The sequence below is a fragment of the Schistocerca cancellata genome, chromosome 1 (genome assembly GCF_023864275.1).
Source record: "Schistocerca cancellata isolate TAMUIC-IGC-003103 chromosome 1, iqSchCanc2.1, whole genome shotgun sequence".
NCBI lineage: Eukaryota > Metazoa > Arthropoda > Insecta > Orthoptera > Acrididae > Schistocerca > Schistocerca cancellata.
Genome location: NC_064626.1, coordinates 504,381,202 through 504,401,863, shown reverse-complemented (window position 1 = coordinate 504,401,863; position 20,662 = coordinate 504,381,202).

Genomic DNA, 20,662 nt, shown 5'->3' with positions numbered 1-20,662 from the left:
TCTAAAAATGTTGCTTTTAGTTATTTCTTTCATTTCCTTAGGCAATTTATTGTACAGTTTTCTACCCAGACAGAAACTGTTATTTTAAGTTTCTTGTTTAGTTTCACTTGGTTTGTATAAAATAAGATTTGCTCTTTTTCAACGATCATGAGTAGAGTTAGCGTTATAATTACAAATGTGCTTAATGGATTGGTAGCTGTACTCAGATGGAAGCTTATTTTCCTTAAAAGAATTCGTTTGAAACTTGTTCTTAACTGGTTTCTTGTTTTTTTCTTATTTTTTGGAACTATTACAAGACTGTTTTGCATTTCAGGGAATAATTAAAAACATTTAACATACCTCTATAATACTGCAAATTGTGTGACTGCGCCATCTTCTTGTCAGATATACCAACAGTTTGTTCGCTATTTAAAGTGACCTTTATCACACTGGTGTACTTACTGAAAACATTTCATGGAATTGACCGCATTGTCATGTTGCTATATAGAGCAACGTTTATCGGGGAGGTGAATTTTCTGGTGAATGAGATTTGCAATAGTAGCCAAAACGCTAGTCACTATAACGATGTTGTGACGCTGTCATATATCCAGAAATGTTTTGCTTGAGATCACAACCCTAGCACATTTAACAAAACTTTTTTATGACTTCAGTTCCAAGAGGTAACCAGAGAATATAACAGTTTGTAATTACTCTGAACCACTTGCAATGAGTTTATTTTATTGTGAAGGGGGATGATTACTCTTTGTACAATTTCTTGTATCGTAAAATGTTTGAGAAACAATCCCAGCCACATTAACTTCGGTAGGAATTAAAAAATTTTCCAAACAGAATAATTCGATTTTGTGTGCCGAGTAATTTTTAAAAAGACGTGCAGAATTTTAGTTCAGAATTTCGTGAAACCCCCTACGTACTGCTCCCGTAGGCATCGTGAAGACCAGATTAGTTACAGCGAGCACAGAAGATTTTAAACAATCATTCTCCCTCCACTTCACAATGTGGATGTAGAACACGTATTTCCGAAATGCAACAGGTTCAGTGTGGTCGATTTTAATGTGCTTACCATTAAAAATATGAGTGAGTCCAATTATTCTCTTAAACTATTTTTTTCAGACCGATTATGTTTTAACAGAATAAAATAAAACTAGCAGGGAGATAAAAAAACACGCAGTTAGTAACAGCATATAAATTATTAGTTCGAAGATAAGAAAGGGAGTCTTCATTTTCTGAACATAAAGTGAAATTTCGACAAGAGCAAAGGAGGTAAGCCAAATTTTAAACTTCTGGAGAGTCAGAGATTATTGCAATGCACAGCACCGCAGCTACTCAGGATTAATTCGACCGACACGTAAACTCTACATCGAAGTGTCGCGCAAGTAGAAATTTTTTCACGATTATTGCGGAAGAACGGCCTGTAATTTCGTATAATTGGAAGGACCGCTTCTTACTCTCACTTGTATGACAAAGTGGGTTGAGACAGACTGCTTGAGATCATCCTAAAGAAGCTTCATGTTTTATGTACACGGGACATTTCGATGAGGTAACCATTCCTGGAAGGAACATCTCAGCAAACCACTCACGCAGGGGTAGGTGTTGCCGTGACACGAGCCTCTCGTACAGTGACCTTTTATTTGCGGTTACTGCACAGCAGAGACTAGTGTTTCTCAGGTTAATTTAAATGCAGTTTTCCTATACTTTCTTATTCACAATGTTTCCATTAGGATACGGACATTCCTGCCTAATTGGCGCCTCAACTAACTACGATGGAAATATGACGCACGGCCTACGTAATTCAAGAAGGTTTACAAAAAAGATTTAATTTAACCTCGATCCAGAGTAATATTTTGACAGATGAGGCTGTTTGTCAGGCAGAAGACAATTACACACAGTCTGTGTAAATACGTTGTACACCTGAGGCTGTCAGCCCAGTGTTTTTGCAGCACTTTTAAATAACTTCTTAGAGCGGAAAACAATGTTAATGGATCACTTTTGTCAACAAAGATCCTCCCCAAACGCAAAAAGACATTTTTAAATTTCTGTATTTGTCCTCCACTTATTGAACGACACTGCCAAGAGCTTGTCACAAATATAAAATCATGTTGTTATTGTTGTTGTTGTTATTGCTGTTGTGGTCTTCAGTCCAAAGACTGGTTCGATGCAGTTCTCCAGGCTGCTCTATCCTGTGCAAACCTCTTCATCTGCGAGCAATTATCGCGACCTACATCCATCTTAATCTGCTTAGTGTATTCAACTCTTGGTCTCCAGTTACTCTTTTTACACCCCACACTTCCTTCCAACAATAAACTAATGGTCCCTTGATGTCTGAGAATGTGTCCCATCAACCAATCCCTTCTTTTAGTCAAACTGTGTCACAAATTTCTTTTCTCCGCAGTTTTATTGTACTCAGTACCTCCTCATTAGTTACTTAATCCATTCAACTAATCTGCAGCATTCTTCTGTAGCACCACATTTCAGAAGCTTCTATTCTCTTCTTGTCTGAACTATTTATTGTTCACGTTTCACTTCAATACAAGACTACACTCCAGACAAATGCCTTCAGGAACAACTCCCTACCACTTAAATCTATATTCAATGTTAACAAAAGTATCTTCTTCAACAACGCATTTATTGCCATTGCCAGTCTACATTTTATACCGTTCCTACTTCGGCATCATCAGCTAGTTTCCTGCTCAAATAGCAAAACTTGTTTACTACTTCTAATGTCTCATTTCCTAATCTAATTCAATCATGTCACCTGATTAAATCGCCTACACTTCATCACCCTTATTTTGCTTTTGGTGTCGTTCATCTTACATCCTCTTTTCGAGACACTGTCGTTCTGTTCAACTGCTTTTCCCCATCCTTTGCTGTTTCTGAAAGAATTAGAGTGTCATCGGCAAACCTCGAAGTTTTTATTTCTTCTTCTTGTACTTTAAGTCCTTCTCCATATTTTTCTTTGCTTTCTTTTACTGCTTGCTCAATGTGCAGATAGAATAACATCGGGGATAGGCTACAATCCTGTATCGCGCCCTTCTCAACCAGCGTTACCTTTCATGTCCCTCGCCTCTTGCAATTCAAATGGTTCAAATGGCTCTGAGCACAATGGGACTTAACTTCTAAGGCCATCAGTCCCCTAGAACTTAGAACTACTTAAACCTAACTAACCTAAGGACACCACACACATCCATGCCCGAGGAAGGATTCGAACCTGCGACCGTAGTGGTCGCGCGGTTCCAGACTGTAGCGCCTAGAACTGCTCGGCCACTTCGGCCGGTTCTTGCAATTGCCATCTGGTTTCTGTACATGATATAAATAGCCTTTTACCCTTGCTACCTCCACAATTTCAAAGACTGTATTGCAGTCAGCATTATCAATTTTTTTCTCTAAGTCTACAAATGCTATAAACGTATATTTGCCTTTTCTCAACCTAAGGGAAGTCGTAGGATTTGTATTGTCTTGCGTATTCCTGCATTTCTCAAGGATCCAAACTGATTTTCCCCGATTTCGACTTCTACCGGTTGTAAGGTTTCTAGTTTACTTTTGGTATTCAGGGAAAGTGATGTGAGCTCTATATTTTCATTCTATGTGTCATATTTCATATTTGTACATTACACATTTTTCAAACATTTTGTTTTCGATAGTCGATATGTTACGCTACAGAGTTTCTGAGTACAAGCACGTTGATCTTTGGTTCTCAACGTAGAGTATGCATGTCTATGGGGAGAGCGTAGCCTACCGCACATGTTCTCAACATCAAATCTTGACAGCCACATGATTTTGGGACGGCGCTGCTTATTCCTGTAAATTCAGGGGATGGGGCGATGAGCTCTGACGCCACGTTCAATCATATCGCAGATGTGTTCGATCGGTTTAAGACATGGCGAGTTGGGGTAAATTTTGGAAATTTGTGGTAAGGTCCTATGGGACCAAACTGTTGAGATCATCAGTGCCTAGGCTTACGCACTACTTAATCTAACTTAAACTAACTTACGCTAAGGACAACACACACACCCATGCCCGAGGGAGGACTCGAACCTCCGACGGGGGGAGCTGCGCGAATCGTGGCAAGACGCCTAAGACCGAACGGTTATCCCGCCCGGCCCGCGGGGGGGGGGGGGGGGGGGCAGCACTCAACTGGAACTCGCCAATGTATTCTTCTAACCGCTCCATCACACTCCTGGCCTTGTGACGTGGCGCATTATCTTATTGAAAATTCCAGTGTAATCGGGATACATGATAGACATGAAGAGGTGTACATGGTCTGCAACCAGTGTACAATTCTCCTTGACCGTTGCAGTGCCTTGCACGAGCTCCACTGGATCCATGGGTGCCCTTGGTAGAAACCAAAGTGAAACCACATCCAGACGTCATTGAGGACACTCACCTAAGCACTCCTCAAACACCCTATAAGTCGTGCAGTTTCCGAAATGCTCGTACGTAGCCTCCAGGCCATCGCAGTCTGCCCTCAGTTAAACACATGTAGATCGCGCGTCTTCCCCATTTTGCTCACGGACAGCACGCTCACTGATACTACATGCACCGTGCATGTGTGTGGCTAGCAGTCATTCTTCGCCAGGTAACGCTGCTATCGCCTGGATGGGTTTATGTCGACAGCAGGTCGGTGGTCATAATTCTCTGACTGATCAGTATATACGTTTCTGCATCTTTGAATATTAGTAACAGCTATGGAACAGTGTTGTTGCTGCTATGGATATAGAGAAGTATGTGAAAGGAGGACTAGTTACTTTTCATTGGTGTGTACAACAAATGTATACTTGTAAATATCATATTCATATGAGGCATTTCGTATGTTAGAAAAATGTCAAGACACGGTGTTATAAAGTCTTGTACTGTTGAGTTAATTTCTGCAACTTTTCGGCCATGTGCGTACGAGACAAATGGTTCAGATGGCTCTAAGCACTATGAGAATTAACATCTGAGGTCATCAGTCCCCTAGAACTTAGTACTACTTAAACCTAACTAACCTAAGGACATCACACACATCCATGCCCGAGGCGGGATTCTAACCTGCGAATGTAGCAGCAGCGCATGCATACGAGACAAGTGCCAGATAAATTTGCTGTTGTGTCTGAGTAAACTGTCAGTCATTGTACACATACGAGGTGTGCGAGAAAAGTATTGAGACTACCAAAGTTTCTAATTTTTTCAAACAACAACATTGTGCCCTTCAAAGTAGTTCCCTTCGACAGCTATGCACCGTCAGAGTCGTTGTTCCTACTCTTGGTAGCAGCGCTGAAAGGCTTCAGCTGGTAGGGCCTTTGAAATGTCGCTCACATTCTTTTGAATGTTATCCGGAGTCCCAATAAGACGTCCTTTTAAGACATTTTTCAATTTCGGGAAAAGAAAGAAGTTACAAAGATTAAGATCAGTTGAATAGGGGGGCTATGGCAACAGCAAAGCCTTTGGAGGTGAAAAATTCCGTCATGGAAGGGGCCGTGTGACATGGGGCGTTGTCAAGATGCAGCGTTCACTTGCCTGCAATGTGTAAACCTTCGGTCAAAATTTGATGTACGGTGAAATTATTTAAGTTCAACAGGTCACCTATCGTCCTTATTGTTAAACGCCGGTCTGATCTCACAATAGCATGCAGACATTCGACGTTTCTGTCGGTTTCTGAAGTCTAAGGTCTCCCTGTGCGAGGTTCATCTTGGCCTTCCAAAAAAGATTTGTGCCAGCGAAAAATTTGTGCTCTTGATACGGAATGTTCCCCGCAGGCCTGTTTCAACTTTTCAAAGGTCCCATACAGGGATGCCCGAAGTTTGACACAAAATTTGATGCATAACGTACGTTCCTCTAAATTCCGCCATTCCATTTTCGTAACAAGCAACAAAAACACAGTTTCACTGATGGCTCTCTCAAAAATCACATGACTGCTGTATGAAGCTGAAACTCGGACTGAGCATCTGGAAGGGATGAACGCACTGATCCATACAAGTAGAACAACATAATGTCGCCAGATCGCTCGCGGTGTTTTCAGTCTCATTACTTTTCTCACATACGTCATATTCGTGCTATGTTCATACACGGATAAAATTTTGCATGTGACAGTGTGATTAATTTCCTCCAGTTTATGCAGGTTCTCAAAACGTTGTGTGTATCTAAGTACTTCTGCGAAATGCAGTTTCCTGCATTACGTGATTTTTATATTCTGGTTTCCTGACAGATGAATAAAGTGTCAAAAACTGAAATGGACAAACAGGTGGTATGGTAACATATTTACTGTAACAATTTCATAGTTCAAAATGCATTGTTTTTTTTCGTGACACTTCGCGCCCTATACAGCGTCATTGTAACGCAATTAATTAGAACAGAAATTCGAGAATATGGATAAGTGAAGCAGAAAACGTAAAAAATATTATCTCATGTCACATGCTCCCGTAATCGAAACAAACGTAAATACAGTGGAATCTGAGATATGACACTGTGGTGAAAAAGCACAATAGTCTTGCTCCTCCTGTCGTTAGCTATCTTCAGTTCCAGGTATCAAATTGTTAAGATGTCTACAAAACACACATAGAAAGTTTCATGGTACTTCAGAAGGTGATTTGTCTGTACCAGTGCAGTAACATCACTTAAACTGCGCCAAGCTCAATACGGGCCATCCCTAAATGCAGGAGATGTTGAGGACAGAACTCTCTTCTGCACATCCGATAGCTCACTTCATAGATTTTTATACTCTATGATTGTTAGTAGTGTTCGTCGTTGCAGTAAACATTTTAAGAGCAGCTAATGAGAGAGTGGTATGTTGGCTATGCCAGGGAGGGTGCAGTAAGCGTTGAGCAGAAGCAAACGGATTTCTGCCATTGTGCGCATTTATGTCGCAGTGGAAAACTTCGCTCCTGTACTTGTATTTCGGAAGCTGTGTTTTCTCGCGAGTGTTATCATTTTGTTACTTCAGTGTAGTGAGTGATTTGCCACTGGACGCGTTCTCAGCGTATGTGAGCAATGCCAGTTTGCGCTTTTGTTGGCTGTAATTCTCACAGTCGCAACGCAAAAGGAACTGAAGTTGTGCTTCATGCTTTCCCTTGCGATACAGGTCTGCAAATGATCTGGCTGTCGAAATGTTGTAGAAAATTTGCAAATGCTACATATATTCTCGTCACTTCAAGGAAACTGATTACGTTACAGACTTGCGTTCGGAACTGCTAAATTTACCGCCGAAATAAGTGCTTAAGAGTGATGGATTTACATCGTGTAATTTGCCTTGTAGTATCCATCTGAAGTCCCTTGTCAATAGCTGATTCCGTATTCTTGGATTTCCGGAAGGCTTTTGACACTGTACCACACAAGCGGCTCGTAGTGAAATTGCGTGCTTATGGAATATCGTCTCAGTTATGTGACTGGATTTGCGATTTCCTGTCAGAGAGGTCACAGTTCGTCGTAACTGACGGAAAGTCATCGAGTAAAACAGAAGTGATTTCTGGCGTTCCCCAAGGTACGCCCTTTGCTGTTACTTATCTATATAAACGATTTGGGAGACAATCTGAGAAGCCGTCTTCGGTTGTTTGCAGATGACGCTGTCGTTTATTGACTAATAAAGTCAACAGAAGATCAAAACAAACTGCAAAACGATTTAGAAAAAATATCTGAATGGTGCGAAAAGTGGCAGTGGACCCTAAACAACGAAAAGTGTGAAGTCATCCACATGAGTGCTAAAAGGAACTCGTTAAACTTCGGTTACACGATAAATCAGTCTAATCTAAAAGCCGTAAATTCAACTAAATACTTAGGTATTACAATTGCGAACAACTTAAATTGGAAGGAACACACAGAAAATGTCGTGGGGAAGGCTAACCAAAGATTGCGTTGTATTGGCAGGACATTTAGAAAATGTAACAGACCTACTAAGGAGACTGCCTACACTACGCTTGTCGGTCCTCTTTTAGAATACTGTTGCGCGGTGTGGGATCCCTACCAGATAGGGCTGATGGAGTACATCGAAAAATTTCGAAGAAAGGCAGCACGTTTTGTATTATAATATCGCGAAATATGGGAAAGAGTCACAGAAATGATACAGGATTTGCGCTGGAAATCATTGAAAGAAAGGCGTTTTTCGTTGCGACGGAATCTTCTCACGAAATTCCAATCACCAACTTTGTCCTCCGAATGCGAAAATATTTTGTTGATACCAACCTACCTAGTGAGGAACGATCACCACGATAAAATAAGGGAAATCAGAGCTCGTACGGAAAGATATAGGTGTTCATTATTTCCGTGCGCTATACGAGATTGGAATAATAGACAGTTGTGAAGGTGGTTCTATGAACCCTCTGCCAGACACTTAACTGTGATTTGCAGAGTATCCATGTAGCTGTAGGTGTAGTGGCGCCAGTGACAGCACACCATATGCAACAGAATAAAGGGAGTAACGTTTCAACAGTCGTGGGATCAATAGAAACTTAGACTTTAGAAAAGCTTTCACCACGGAAAAAGTATGTTGATATATGTACATTTACAGGTGGAGTCATTTGGAACGATTCAGATAAAGTCAGTTTATTGAATTCCGTTGCACCATCACAAAGGAGAGATGCTCAGCTGAAAAGCAAGTGTATGAAATTGCTAGCAGATAATAAAGATCTCCGAAGTCAGTTGTCATCAACGAAAAGACCTGCACACTGAAGAAAGAAATAAAAATGCGCTTCTGCCTCGTGAAATTAACCGGATACTAGCCAAAATATTTCCATTCAATCAAATTGGAAGCATATTACACGGGTCAAATGGGTTCCATGCGGCAGAGAGGACATCTGGAAGTCGATTACTTTGCGCACCGTTTGGCAGAGAAGTTACAGTTTTCTCAGGAAAAATCTCGGATAGGATGTTTTAGTGATGATGAAAATGCATTCGCGAACGCTGACTGACAGGAAACGTATTTTTTTTTGTCATGTGATGAAAAAAGAACACTGAATTTGTTATGATCAGCAAGATGAGAGGATACTTGGATCTCACAGCAACGTCCTCGTTGTTAGGGTGCGAGGGATGTTGGCAACTTGGAAGCAGCCTATCTGCGTCAGTTTTGATATTCGATGATAGCTGCACTCTTGACCAAAACAATTGTTTCCTTGGTTAGTATTTGCTTTAACACTACAAGTATGGCGTGGGACATTTTTGGCCCACGAATGTTTTTCGAGGGTCCCACCTCTCTCCATAATCATCACAGTACCAAACGCACCCTTGAATTTTCATGATTTTTAGGGTTGTACAGCTCCTATATCACTAGAAGCACAAAAATTTTACCTGTTATACCAGTAGTACCATGAGGGTCATTTTTGACCTATGCGCGTTTTAACACAATTTGATGTTAGTAACACCGGTTTTCAGACATTAGATAGTTTCTGGGCGTGCCTCGACGTTATTCATGAGATGTTGGAGTATATTACGACACTTTGGGCCAAAAAGAGTTACATATTATACAGTGGGGAAGCCCAACCTTTCCGACAACGTTCTGGGGCACTGCTAATAGTTCTCTTACACGACAGCAGATGCCAGTCGCGTCGTCATTTCGTTATATCTTTGTCTATGTACAAGCCGAGCGTGTTGAGGCAAACCTGATGCCAGCGACATGAGTTTGCAGTTTATTTTTGCGAGTTCGCCTCATTGAAGCTACGATAGTAAGACGAAGTGGCCTTAGCAGGCTGAGCTTCTCTACTATCTGGAGAACGTTTCACCGACGCAGTCGAGTGATGAATCCGGTAGTGAGACAAATGTGACAGAGAACGACGATTTTGTTCCAGTGGAAACCGCTGACTCAAGTGATTCAGATGCATGAAATGAACAACAAGCAGAATCTGATCCATCTGACAATGGCCTGCCTCTAACACAACGTAAGCATGAACCATTCTACCTAAGTTTTTGAACCAGTGAGTGCGCAATCTACTGCATAGCTTTCTTTCTTTTATTCTTTAGGTGTCTGATTTACCGATTCTACCTAAGGGCGTGGAATACCTCGCAACGACGAGCCAAACGAGTGTGCAATGCAGCATGGGGCCTTCGATAAGGACGAGGATGACGGGGTGGAGCAGTTATCAGTCAGCTACATGATAGAGTCAGTAAGTCGCTGATAAATAAATCTCTATTCAAAACTCAAATGTAACATCACTGATTATCTAATGTAAACGCAAAAGTCATATTGCATCATGGCCGATTCACCAGTTACAAAGAATTTCCAAGCATTTCGCAGCTGCGCTTGCAATTAATTAGATATCATTTTCAGTGCTATGTTAATGTGTTCTCTTATTTTTGCTCTTCAAATTGTGTTTTTTTGTGTTGTCGTGTGAAATATTGTGACAACAATGGCGTGTGAAAAACGTAATACTAGGCTCCAAAGTAAACTGAGAAATGACAGTGAAGACGAAAGCAGTGTGTTAGCGCCACCGAGTAATGAATTAACTAATGTTCAAAGTAGTAATTTGGTAATTGTACATAGGGAAATTGAGCGGGCTGCGAACAATGGTGTAGACTGTGAAACAATTAGTGAACAGGGAAGCATTATCGATCGATCGGTCGGCAAGAGCTCGCCTCAGGATTCCGAAATGACAGGACACAATCTTCCAAATACTGTAGATTCAGGTTTTGCGTCCTCACCGTTTTCTCAAATGAATCAAGACACATTTTCTGCTTTTCAAAATGCGAATATTGCCGGTTCAAATGCAGTGCCGAATAGCACTGAGGAACATGTTTCAGACACCAGTGCACTGTTATTACAGTTAATGCAACAAATGGGACAAAGGCTACAAAAGTTAGACACAACGCTTGAACAAAATCAGAAACAAATGGGACAAAATCTTCAAAAGTTAGACACAATGGAACAACACCAGAGACAAACACAGCAACAGTTAGACACAATGGAACAAAATCTTCGGAAGTTAGACACCACACTTGAACAAACATGTGAAGATTTAACTACTGAGTTACATAACATTGAATCGAAATGTCAAAAAGTCTGTAATGATGTAAAAACACAAATTAGTGAGCATTTTCAACCTATTTTTTCGCGGCATGAAAATGCATTACAGAATCACGAAGCAGCCATAAAAGAACTGCAAACCATTGTTCATGAAAATCATGAGACCCTGCAAGCTAAAATTGACTCAGTTGCATCTACCGATTCGGTTACGCAACTTGCAAAAACTCAAGAAAACTTAAAGGATACAGTAGATACTCTGAAAATTGGTTCAGAAAGACACACTGAGGAAATGTGTTCACTATCGGAGAAAGTAGCCGAACTTTCGGATCAGGTCACTAACTTATCTACGAAGGTAGATGATAATCTGAATGACACAAAACCGGTAGTCTTTAATGACACAGAAGAGTACGAACAAATTAAGAAACTGAAATAAAATCTGAATCAAATTAATACGCAACACCAAAGAGAAATCCGGGAAGTACAAGATCAGCTGACACAGGTAATACAAGAATTACGTATTTCAGAGGACACTCGCGCTCCAGTACGGGAAGAGGGACATAGAAATACGGAACAGCCACAAAATAATAACACAGGGCACTTCAGAAATTATGAAAGAAATTGGCAAGGTACACCGAATTTTGAGATGGAACCGCCGAAACGACGTAACGATGACGGACATGCGACTCGCTGACATGATGATTTTCATTATAAGCTGTTCATTACTACACGTAAATTCAAAACGTTTAAGAATTCTGCCAACGACATTCATCCACAAGTGTGGCTCCATCAATTCTCTCATTGTTTTCCTCCCAACTGGTCATTGGAGCACAGATTAGAATTTATGTGTGGCTACTTGGAGAATGAACCAGCTGTAAGAATGCGATCGGTCATTCACGATTCTCACAGTGAAGGAGAATTTTATCATGCCTTCCTCTCAGCGTATTGGTCTCAAGCTACACAAGACCGAGTAAAACATAGCATCATAATGATGAAACGTTTCGAACAATCTGAATTTTCCAGTCTTATGAAATATTTTGAAGACATGTTGCATAAGAATCAGTATCTTTCAAACCCATACAGTCCCTCAGAACACATCCGCATTTGCTTTATCAAACTGCCTGAACATTTACGACATATTATTTTAGCAGGACGTTGCAAAGACGACATTGAAGCTTTTCAGGGACTGTTACAAGAACTGGAAATTGACTCTGACAATCGCGGAACGCGAAAACAGGAGTACAACAATTACAGGTCACATCTATCACAATTCCGCGATGACAGAAATAATACACGACAAGGCTATTCTTATAACGTAAATCGTGACCAAAACAGACACTACCTGTATGACAACCGTTGTCAGAGTAGTAATAATTACAGGGAAAGATCACCTCTCCGCAGTAATGACTATCACAGAGACAATCAGAGAAACAGACAATATGGGAACCAAAATAATTATTATCAAGGGAGACAGAATAACTTTAGACGCAACGGTCCAGCGCGCAGTTACGACTCAGGGAGAAATTCTCCACAACGTGACTGACAAGAAAGAAACTATGGAATCTACCGACATGACGACAGACGATATGATCATAACGACAGACCTGAACTGCATCAGAACTGGCGGGATTTAAACAGAGCAGGGCCCTCTCGTCACAGTGAATTTGTAGAAGTTAGGTCTCCAAATCCCAATAACGACGCGCGCCAACAGAGAGACAATAGGCAATGACTCATACCGCTGGCAGCCACAAAACGTACGTATGAAACTGACGATGCAGCTGCCGTAGCTAGTAATTACGTAAGAGTGGAAGACATTAGAGACATCTTACTCCAGGAACATGACATAAAACATAACAACATTGCATATCCTGTGATTCACATCACAGTAAATGACGTAAAATTTACGGCAGTACTTGACTCTGGTAGTCCCATTTCAGTAATTAGTGAAACAGCTTTTAGCAAGTGCTACAAATCGAACGATTGCCCCACACTTCCGTTACGTAAGATTAAATTACAAGGTGCAATCTTTGGAAAAAGTGTAGATGTACGCCAACGAACCAACTTAGAATTCTTTTGTCAAAGCCACAGCTTCTCTATGAACTTTCTTATTGTTCCATTATTGTCGACGGAAATTATACTGGGAGTAGACTTTCTGAATGAATACAAAGCAATCTTAAGCTTTCACGATGCTGAAATAAGTTTAGAGAAAAAAGGTAAGTCAATAGCTTTGAAATTTGAAGATTGGCTCTCAAACCATGACGAGGAAATTAATCGGCTTTACCTTCTGTTAGACAACAGTTCGGAATTTTATACGGAACTAGACACTAACTATCACTCTGCAAGTACTGACAGGGATGATATCGACGGCATATTTGAAACTAATGAGTTAATTCAGAATAAAATTCAAACAATTGAGAATTGTAATGACGCTGATAGGCAGGACCTTTTTGAGATTTTACAAGCTCATTCCACAGTTTTTACTCACAAAACAGGAACAATCAAGGGATTTCAATACCAATTTCGTGTTCGTGAGCATACTAAATTTTGTGTTAGACCATACGTAATTCCAGCACATTATAGGGACCGTGTTAGAACAGAAATACAATCTATGCTTGACGAGGGCATTATTGAGCCTGCAGTAAGCTCATACAACAATCCGTTACATGTTGTTGAGAAGAAAAATGGATCGATCAGGCTTGTCTTAGATTCGAGACAAATCAATACTATCATTATTCCTGAAACAGACAGGCCGCAGACGATGGAAGAACTTCTTCAAAATTTTAATGGTGTAAAAGTGTTGTCTTCCATTGATCTCAGATCCAGCTTTTATCAGATCGAACTTCATCCAGAATGTAGAAAATACACAGCTTTCCTTTGTTTCGGCGTTTGTTATCAGTTTCGGAAACTTCCTTTTGGTTTGAACATTTCTTCAGCAGCATTCATTCGCGGGCTAAATTCCATTTTACCTGAGTTCTTAAAACGTCACATCACCTTATATGTGGACGATATTCTAATAGCAGAAGCTTCATGGGAACAACATAACTGCATCCTCAACAGTTTGTTACGTATTTTTGCAGAATCTGGAATTACAGTTAACTTGGAAAAGTCTGAATTCGGTAGGTCAAAGGTGAAGTTTTTGGGACATATTATTTCTTCTGAAGGCATTCAGCCGGATCCTGAAAAGTTAAAAGCAATCAGAGCCATTCCAGTTCCATCCACAAAAAACAAGTCCGCAGTTTTCTAGGTCTCGTAAATTTTTACCGTCGTTTTCTGAATATGCAAATTCTTGTTACACCAAAACTTTGTTCTCTCACTGGAAAAAATACTATTTGGAACTGGGACGAACAAGCACAGTTGGAATTCAATTCTTTGAAAGAAGCGTTATTTCACGCGCCAATACTAGCTCATCCAGATCTGTCACAAGATTTCTGCCTTAGCACGGATTCTTCTAAAGTCGATCTTGGTGCCCACTTATTTCAAGAAGCCATAGAAAATGACACTACTGTTCAGAAAACCATTGCTTTTGCTAGCCGAATGCTAACAAAATCTGAAAAAAATTATTCCGTTACTGAATTAGAAGCTTTAGCTATCGTTTGGGCATTTAACAAATTCCGTTTCTTTCTTTCTGGTAAGCACGTAAAAGTATACAGTGATCATCGTGCATTACAATTTCTTTTGTCTTCAAAATTAAATCATGACAGGTTAAAACGTTGGGCATTGTTTCTGCAAGAATTCCGCTTCACAATAGTCTACATTCCCGGCAAGGAGAACATTGTTGCGGACGCGCTGTCACGCGCACCGGCTGGGCTTGAGAAAAGTAACACAGAAGGCAACCTCGAGAAAAGTTTCAGTATTCTTTACATTCAGAAAGTCGCCTTTGAAAACTTCATCACCACATCTTTAAAGGACATTGCTCATGAACAAGATAAAGATCCGATTTGGAAAGACATCGAAAGTAAATGGCATGAAAAGCCGCACACTCAGATTCGGCATTATTATCTGGTTAGAAACAACATACTGTTCAAACGCTGCACTGTTGATGACAAGCTATGGGTACTTTGCATTTCTGACGATTTTGTTAATAAGCTCATTTGGTACATTCATTTCAGCTATGCACATTTTGGCCCACGAAAATGTTATCATATTCTTCGAACGACTTGTTATTTTCACAATATGGAAAAGCGAATTCGAAGAGTCTTGTCTATTTGTAAACTTTGTCAAAAGGCGAAACCATCTACTATCTCCCATCGTGCTCCACTGTTTCCTATCATTCCTTCTAAATTAAAAGAATTTGCTGCTGTTGATCTCTTGGGACCGCTTGTCAGAACATCTAATGGATTTGCGTACGTTCTAGTCGCTGTTGAACTTACTTCAAAATTTGTTTCTTTCACTCCGTTACGTAAAGCCACTGGACGGTCTGTATCCAACGACTTTGTTAAAAATTTCTTACGTGAAGTTGGCCACGTTGCTAAAGTCATTTCAGATAACGGACTGCAATTCAGATCTGCTGTTTGGTCACACATGCTTCGGAATCATAAAATCAAACCTGTTTTTATTTCATTGTATTCGCCACATTGTAACCCCTCCGAACGGATTATGAAAGAAATCAATAAGCTTTGCAGACTTTATTGTCACAGAAAGATTTACACTTATTTAAAAACGTGCTGAATGAAATGCCTCATGATTCCACTGCTTTACCACCTACTCTTGTACTAAAGAATGAAGAACCACCGAACAGCATCAGAGAGCTTGTATCTTTCCCGAATACACGTAAACTTCGACACAAAGACATAATTGATTTGGCTCTTAAAAATATAAAATCTGCAGCAGACAAAAGGAGAAAACTACACGGTAAAGCAAATGCAAAGAAATTATATATTGGTCAGAAAGTTCTCATTAAAGCTCATTCATTGTCACATAAGAAGAAACACTTGAGTCACAAATTCTTTCTAGTTTACAATGGACCTTACAGAATCCGACGTATACCACATGATAATTGCGTTGAAGTTGAAACTCTGCCGACTAGGAAGAGTAAAGGTTTACACCACATTTCACATGTAAAACCGTTTATTGAAAGATAATCTGCTTTTTAACTTTGTCTTTGCCATAAAACGTTTCACTTCACATTTCTAGTATGCATTGTCACACTTAGAAACTGTTATCATGCTATAATGTTTGAAGTTAAATATCCAGTCAAGAACCAAGAGAACTAATTTAAATAGAAATTACGAATGCATTGTTATTGTGAGCAGACGTCACAGTGTTATTGTGTGTGTGCATTCTTGCTTGTTAGTTGCACGATTACGTAACGACTATAAGGCTCACATACTTAGAACATTTACCAGTACTGCTAATGAGATTCTAATGCAACATTTTGGTTTACTTGAAAATACATTCTGGATTTAAGGTACTTTCTGTGAGATACCAGATGAGACAATGGTTAGTTTATGTGACAGCTACACGATTTTATCACGACGCTACTAATGTGTGACAATTTACAATGTTGCTTTTGCGGTGTTTCTGTTTTATATCTGCACAGTTTTTCCGTATTATTTTGGAAAGTAAAACATGTTTTAGTAGTAACTTTTGTGATATAGCTACAAGGAGACAGCCTTTTCCGTAGCACAACAATACGTTACAGCACAGTACTTTCATCATCACAACAATAAGCGTAATAACTAAGATATCTCTACGCAAAACATTTCACCTTTGTTTATCATGAGGTAAGTACATTGGCTTCTGCAGAACTTAGCTTTCGGAGGAAAATAACTACGACACTTCCACAGAGATTATCTTACAACAAGATGCACATTTAGTGCTACAGGACGCGCATTTCAGTGATTAATTTTGTACTTAAACATTTATTTTTAAAGATTTTTATATTACAAAGAAAGTTTTCCATGATACATTTCATTCCATTGCTGTAATCTGTAACACCTGAGGGTATAATTACATTGATCCTCAGGGGGGTACACACTTACTTTGTGTACCATGTGTGTGGCAAGCACAAGGAGCCCTAATATGGTATTTGCTTATACAACTTTACACATCAGTACCATATTTCTCCAACACAGAATTACACAGCTACCTGGTTATTTAACAGAGAAACAAACATTTTTTTACTACATCAGTGGCATATGTTTACGCAATTATACAGTTGGGTAACTTCACACTTACGAAATTGTATTTTGTCTGTACTTTGTGAACTCTTCATATTTTTTCGGACCCATTGTGATATTATGAGAGCTTTGAATGATAAATTTGGTATGGGATCACGAATTTTAAAGTACGTTTGAGGCAGATGACACTTTTGACATGAGCAGAGAATTTTTTTAGGTTTTGAAACTATTGGAGGAAGCTACGACGATTTTGAGATTTGACTGAGGTGTTATGATGTTATTATTACGACGACGATGTGTATTATGCTGCTGAGGTATGTTTATGATTAATAGGCTGATGCTATATGAGTTATTTGATTATGCTATGTATCTCTTATGATGAAATATTGAAGAAGTGTCGACGAATATGTATATGTATAATGAGGTAAGGAATAATGAGTAGTGGTTAGGGACTCTGGTTTGTGAATAAGGAGGTTGGAAACCAAGAATCGTACTTTAAGAGTTATGAAATGTGTGTAAATGCGTGAATGTATCACAATGCCGGCGAAAATTTTTTGGACACTGTTATATTCATAAGATTTTGTTTCTACACATTTGCAACGCAAATTCTCGACCCATGAAATTTTGTATATGAGACTGTCACTGTAGCGGAAACTGCTGTCGTAAATATTTCCGTAAGAAAGTTAAGTGACCACCTGCACGTAATGCGTCGTGGGCACCCAGCTGTGTCAGATGCCTGGAGAAAAAGCCATTAGGGTGTGCCTTCCCAGAGTCACAGGTAAAAAAAAAAAAGGGGAGGCCATTATCCATTCCTTTGTAGTAAGCATCGCAAATACGACACGCTCATTACTTGGAAAGCTACTTACATCTGCACACCTGATTATGACAAGCGTCTTTCTACGAGAGTTGAGAGAATTTCTACTAACTTATGAAATGTCACATGACTATTGAATGATATTTTTATGCTTTGCTTTTCGTAGTTGCTTATTTCATTTGATATCTATTTTACAGCTGTGGTGCAGCATTAGTTTTATAAAATAAAATAAAATGCATTTGCTAATGTGAACACTTTCTGTCAACAGATCTATTAAATAATTATTTTATGATCCACATTCTTCGACAAAGGAGCTCTTGGAATGGAAAGAACAATAAGAAGGGACTGATAACAATAACTGCATATATAAATATCTTTTCCATTACTTGGTAATATTTTTTGTAGAATAAGTTGTGGTGCACCACTTTAATTACATAGACATTAAGATGTGAATATACATTTCCCTTATCTGCATTGTTGTTTTTACTGTAATATTTTTCTGCTTGAGCTATGTCATGTTTAGGTATAAGTTACTGCTGTTTGCCAGGCATAGTGTTACTGAATTTGACTTTGTGTTACTCTTCTAAGCTAGTTTTACTACTGATTTATTTTTCTTGTTTGCTGCACAGTGCCTTATATTAGTTGTAGTACTGCAATTGCTTTGCCTATTTAAAATTTTTGTCCTTGATATTTGTGTTAATTGTTTTATGCTGCTGCATTGCCTCGTCCCTTAGTTTAGCATCTGAGCTCAGTTGATTTAAGTTAGCTTAAGAGGGGGTAGCCTATAAGAGAATGAGTTGCGATGATTTTGAAGACATGCACTGAGAGGTTATACGAGAAAAATACAGAAAGCATGCTTGGTTAGGATTTTTTTTTGGCTGGAGCAAATATCGAAATAAGACGAAAGATCTATGGAATGAAGTTTTGGGTTGGACTGCAGTACCAAATGTTACACTGAAAACGAACCCTGTCCTTTCCTTTTGTGTTATTCCACTATGTGTTTGTGTACCCTTGTGTATTTGTTTTTTTCCTGTCTCTGTGTAGTTTCATAGAATTTTTTCTTCTTCTAATACTAAGCTACATTCACTATGATGAGGAATACTGTTATCCTCAAATATAATTGGCATTAATAATATGTTATTTACCTTGTAAATATGCTTAGACATTATTTATTCTGTTTTGTTTTAATGCTAATGTGTGAAGTGGATGTTTCAATCATTATTCTGATCTTTTATGTATTTACTCATGTCATAATTCCTGTAACACTGATGTATATGTTTATTTCTATTCTGTTGTACAGCCTGTACTACAAATGTTATCTGTATTGTTATGTTCTTTAATGACGTATTTTGTACCTTTGTTATTGTATTCTCATGTTATAATATTGTAATTGACGCCAGTTCATCAAATTAAGTAACTTGTAAGCATTCATTTCACTGCACACATATCTGTTGGTCATAGTATATGGACAATATGCGAGAAGTAGGGACTGTTAGTGTTTGCACGTGTGTTAATAATTCATCAAGGGACTGGATAACAGCATTGCTGGTTCTAAGGACAATTCCAAAAACTTTGTGAGTGCACAAGTGGTGATTACGGACTTGCTATATTAACTGCAAGACTCTTCGATGGTGATTGTGCACCTGCACAGTCGCAACAGATGGCTGCTGGCCATCTCTACAAGGACTACAGTGGGTCTGCATCTCTGATGATCCACCAATACCATTATTTCTACAAGGACTACAGTGGGTCTGCACCTCTGGTGGCCCACCAATACCATACTCTCTACCAGGACTACAGTGGGTCTGCTCTGTGATGACCTACCTACCAATCTTCTTCAAAACGTCGAATGACTCTGCTGTGGGTTTGCTCTGTTGTGTCCCATTACCTGTCAGCATGTTAAGAGTCAGCACTGTCTTTCAGTTGGAAGGACAACACTACTTCTTCAAGACTGCATGGAAATCCACTACTTCCGTGTGCATTGTCTTTTATTGCTCAGACTTTGAAAAAAAAAACCACTGAAATTTTACTGTGATGAACAATCTGGACTGTCTTTATGGACTGTGAGAAAATTTTAGCTTTTGACCAACATTGTATAAATAAGTGTGTGCATTTGATATTTTTGTTATTGTAATTATGAAAAAATTTTTCAAATCATTATTGGCCACTGCCCAAAACAATTTGTAAAATTTTTTTTGGGGAGCATGGGGGCTATGTAAGTAGGCTGTTTATGTTTTCTTATTGGCAACGTTACGTAACGCTCTATATGAAAATCACTGGCTGTGCTGTGTGCAGTCTGTGGCTAGTTTGCATTGTTGTCTGCCATTGTAGTATTGGGCAGCGGCAGCTGGATGTGAACAGCGCGTAGCGTTGCGCAGTTGGAGGTGAGCCGCCAGCAGTGGTGGATGTGGGGAGAGAGATGGCGGAGTTTTGAAATTTGTTATACTGGATATTATGAACTGCTATATATATTATGACTATTAAGGTAAATACATTGTTTGTTCTCTATTAAATCTTTCATTTGCTAACTATCCCTATCAGTAGTTAGCGCCTTCAGTAGTTTGAATCTTTTATTTAGCTGGCAGTAGTGGCGCTCGCTGTATTGCAGTAGTTCGAGTAACGAAGATTTTTGTGAGGTAAGTGATTTGTGAAAGGTATAGTTTAATGTTTGTCTGGGCCATTCTTTTGTAGGGATTTCTGAACGTCAGACTGCGTTGCGCTAAAAATATTGTGTGTCAGTTTAAGCACAGTCTTGTATAAATTATTCAAAGGGGACGTTTCAGATTCAATTTGCAGCTGGCAGTGGCAATG